We start from the raw sequence: 4,686 nt of genomic DNA, 5'->3' as shown, positions 1-4,686 counted from the left end.
GTGGCAGAAAACATAAAAAAACAAATTCCCTGGGTTAGTCCCGACAGACTATAATAGACCGCCTCGGAATCGCCTTGTCGCTTGGCAACACCATGGCGTTGAAGTTTAGTTCTCAGAAAGTCGAGAGAGAAATTAAACTATCGAAGTATGATTTGTTGTCGTTGCTTTCTTGGACTAATCCTGCTATAAGGGATTCTGAGTCTTCCATCATGGTGGATAAGCTACTCTCGAATCTATGGAGCGTCAAATTAACATAAACTCAAATAATTGAAGATATCTTCAATTCAATTATTGCGCGCATTAAATCAATCATAGCTCTCATCAATTGAATTAATGCGCGTATCAATTGAATTAATGAGCAATAATTGATTTAATACGCGCATTAATTCAATTATTGCTCTCTTCAATTCAATTGATGCGCGCATTAATTGAATTAACGAGAGCAATAATAGATTTGATGCTCTCATTTATTCAATTATTGCTGTCTTCAATTCAATTGATGAGAGCATCGATTTAGTAGAAATATTGCTCGCAATCATTAATTTAGTGCTCGGTATTAATAATTTAATGATCTCTTTAATTCAATTGAAGATATCTTTAAATCATTTACAATGCTTTTGTATAAGGAATTAATGCGCGCATCAATTCTATCAAAGAGAGCAATAATTCAATTTAAGATAACATTAATTCAGTTGTGGATATGTTGAATTGTAGATATCTTTAATTATATAGTTGCTCTCTCTAAAAGAATTATTGCTCTCTTCAAATGAATTAAAGATATCATTAATTCAATTGAAGAGAGCAATAATTGATTTAATGAGCGCATTAAATCAATTATTGCTCTCATCAATTGAATTAATGCGCGCATCAATTCAATTATTGCTCTCATCAATTGATTCAATGCGCGCATTAATTCAATTGTTGATATCATTAATTCATTCGAAGAGATCATTAATTCAATTAAAGCGCGCATCAATTCAGCTGAAGGGTTAATGCTATCATCTGTTTAATTAATGCGTGCAATAATTCAGAATTGAAGATATTATTAATTATTTGAAGATATCTTTAATTCAATTGTTGTGCGTATCAAATTTGAGTTTATGTTAATTTGGCGCTCCATACGAATCGACGCCCTCCTGCATGAAGTTGTACGCGCTGTTTCTGTTGTTGTCTCAGCAGTTGAAGGGGGTCTCCTTGTTGGTGAGGCAGTAGACGGGGGCTTCTACTTCTTCATACTCCCCTTTCTTCGGTTCCTCCAGCTGTCTTTCGGCGTGCAGAGACACCGTGTCCTGTTCCAAGTCGGAACTATCCGATGAGTTTTGTGATTCTGGCTCTTCATCAGAGTTATCTGATACCTCGCCCAGGATGTTGGATGGCCCGAATTTCCTGTGTTTGGCGCAGTCACTCGAGTTGGTGTGCTCGACCTGAGGTTTTTCACTGTTGACCCTTTGGTGTTTTAGTGAGGGTGGTCTTACAGGGGATGCAGCTCTTCTCTTCGTCACATCCGGCCTCCGGCTTTGGTTCTCTGTAGCTCCCCGTCTGTTCCCGCGAACCTCTACACGTATTGCCCTCCTGGCTCTCTTCACTTTGTTCATGTTGGGAAGGATTTTGTTCATGAAAGGCTTTATGTGCCTGCGACGGTTCTTCTGGAATTCCCTCAGTTCTTCCTCATTATAGGACATGGTGGATTTTTTAACGATCGGTAAGTTAGGATTCTTGAATCCATGTTTGTGGTTTCTTCTTGTGAATATAAACTTGAACTCACTGCATTGAAACCCGAAACTGTCAAATGCAAACTAGTACTACTGTAATTTCAAACAAGATTGCTACACGTAGCCATGTCCCCCACCGCCGCAAAAAAAGTTGAAGCACAAAAGTCCCATAACTCTTGTAAAATTTGTCGAATCAAAATGACGGCGCAATATGATCAACTACATATGGTGACTAACACTAACAATCTTACAAGTTTTTCTGTAGTGTAGCATGTACAAATTCAACAAAGTGTCATAACTCCTGTAAAAATTGTCGAATCAAAATTGCGGCATAATATGATCAACTACACATGGTGACTAACAAGCCTACTTAATATGAATAAAATCCATTGAGCGGTTTCTGAGGAGTTCCGTCCACAAAGTGAAGTGGGACGGACGGACGGACATCGGTCTCCCCTTCCGCGGTGCAATTCCTGTGAGGATCCGGGTTAGAATAGGTCCTCAGTACCCCCTTGCTTGTCGTAAGAGGCGAATAAATGGGGCGGTCCTTCGGATGAGACCGCAAAAACTGAGGTCCCATGTCACAGCAGTTATGGCACGATAAAGATCCTTCTCTGCTCAAAGGCCGAGCATAGGCCTAAATTTTGTAGCCCTTCACCGGCAGTGGTGACGTCTCCATATGAGTGAAATATTCTCGAGAGGGACGTTAAACAATAGTCAATCAATTAATCCGCGTTGCAGTGGGGGGCAATGAAGTTTATTGTCCGTCTTCTTACTTGTTTTGAATCTTTCTTAGAATAGTTGTGATTAAGTTGTTACTAAGCTCTTGGCACGCAAAAGAGTAGGCTCACTGGGAGCCGTCAGGGAAACTCAAACACTCACAACCAAACATAATTCGATTAGTTGACTGCCGTACAATGGCTGAAATATTGCCAAACGGCGTAAAACCTCAATCAATCAAATACTCGTCACTGATGATCCAATTGAGAGCAGTTGATGATTTATGGATATGAGAATATTGAAACTTCAAAATCTGTTGCGCACTTGGTTTGTACGTCATACTAAACCCATTGGTGTCAGACTACTCAGGGGATAAAAGCTTTTTTTGTTGTTGGTAAAATGTACGAGTTATGAGATTGATCACTGTTCGTAATCTTCACCTTGCATTCAATTCATACATTTTAAAATCCAATGTTTTAAAGTTTATTCGATGAGTACTATGATTAAATGAATTAAACACCAAGAGTTAACAATAGTGAAAACTCTGTTAAAATTACTTATAATTAGTGGTTGTCATAGCACAGTATTACTTCGCAAGTTGGCACAAAATTCTCTTGCACATCAAGTACCTAATTATGAAAATATTTAAAATAAACACTTTTAAAAGTACTTGTTTCACCCGGCAAGTAGCATGTTCAAATTTACATTTTAAACAAAACAATTCCCAAGGATGCGTTTTTCAAAAGCAATTCATTGCAGTGTGTAGGAAGTACCCCTTTGCGTATTGTTACGTATAATGATAGTTTTTCAATAAGAAATGCTAACACTATTTTGGTTTACGAAATTCCATGTACACGTATTTTTATCTCCATTTATCCAGACTCCAAACAACACACAGTTATTTGAGATATAAAGTGTATTCTAATCACTATACTTTTTGTGTTAGTCATAGGAATAAGCTGAAGTACGGTTGTAATATTCAAAAATGTAAAAGATGTTGAAGACTGGTTTTTTATTCCAAGTTCACTGGAATATATCACATTGACTATGAATGAATGAGTATTGTTAATAAATAAAACGTCGTCGATATATCGACAAAATAAAAGGTTACACAAAATTACATATTGTAAAACGTTAGCGCTTATCTAGTGACTTCTGTCAAAAGGATTGGGTCAAATGCTGTCTGACGTGTTTCATACCGATTGTTAAGCCGTTCTTGGCACACTGATTTTGACTGCGGATAACTCCGTTTACCTGATCAGGATATGGGGCTCACGGCGGGTGTGACCGGTCAACAGGGGATGCTTACTCCTCCTAGGCACCTGATCCCAACTCTGGTGTGTCCAAGGGTCCGTGTTTGCCCAACTATCTATTTTGTATTGCTTGTAGGAGTTATGAGATTGATCACTGTTCGTTATCTTCACCTTGCATGTGTACCCATTGCAAAAAGCAATGAACAGGAATTGCTTAACGACATCAAAGAATACACCCGAAGATTAAGATTTGCTGAATTGTTTCATAGTGAAGGGAGCGATGATGATATTCCTGAACAAAAGGGTCATCTCCGAAATAAATCTAAGTTCAACCCTACGAAAGGCCGGAACAACACATTTGACGCGGTGTGTGAAACTCGAAAAACTTTACCACTTGATTCCACAAATAGCGACAAATTAAAACAGAATTTAACCATAGGTAAGGAGAAAGCCTTGACATCATTAGCAAAGGATGAAACTATTATTATGAAAGCGCTAACGTTTCAATTTCATTTTTTACTGTTTGGATATATATATACATATATAAATTGATTAAATATTGTTTAACGTCCCTCTAGAGAATTTTTCACTCATATGGGGATGTCACCACTGCCGGTGAAAGATATATATTTATGTGTATAAAGTGAATCTTTCCGTTCGAGTAATTTTTTAATGAAACAGATTTCAGAACGTACAAATTACAAATTAATATTTCAATTTCCAATGTTCTCGCTTTTAATATCTTTACAAATTTGATGATGTCCATTTCCCCATGAATGCGTTTCAATCGCGAGCAAACTATAATACAACAGAAAGGAAATTTGAAGCGAATGTAAGAAATAAATTTCATTTTTCAAAATACATGAGGGGTGTGAAGAGCACAGATTCATACTGACATACTCTTTTTCATGAAGCGTCAGTGCTTCGTGAGGTATGCTGGGCGTAAAGCATCCCAGTTCATATTCTCATGCATTTTCATCAATGAAATTTACATTCTTAAC

The sequence above is a fragment of the Ostrea edulis genome, chromosome 1 (genome assembly GCF_947568905.1).
Source record: "Ostrea edulis chromosome 1, xbOstEdul1.1, whole genome shotgun sequence".
In the NCBI taxonomy this organism is placed as follows: domain Eukaryota; kingdom Metazoa; phylum Mollusca; class Bivalvia; order Ostreida; family Ostreidae; genus Ostrea; species Ostrea edulis.
The sequence above is the reverse complement of the archived record's forward strand: the minus strand, read 5'-3'. Positions refer to the sequence as shown.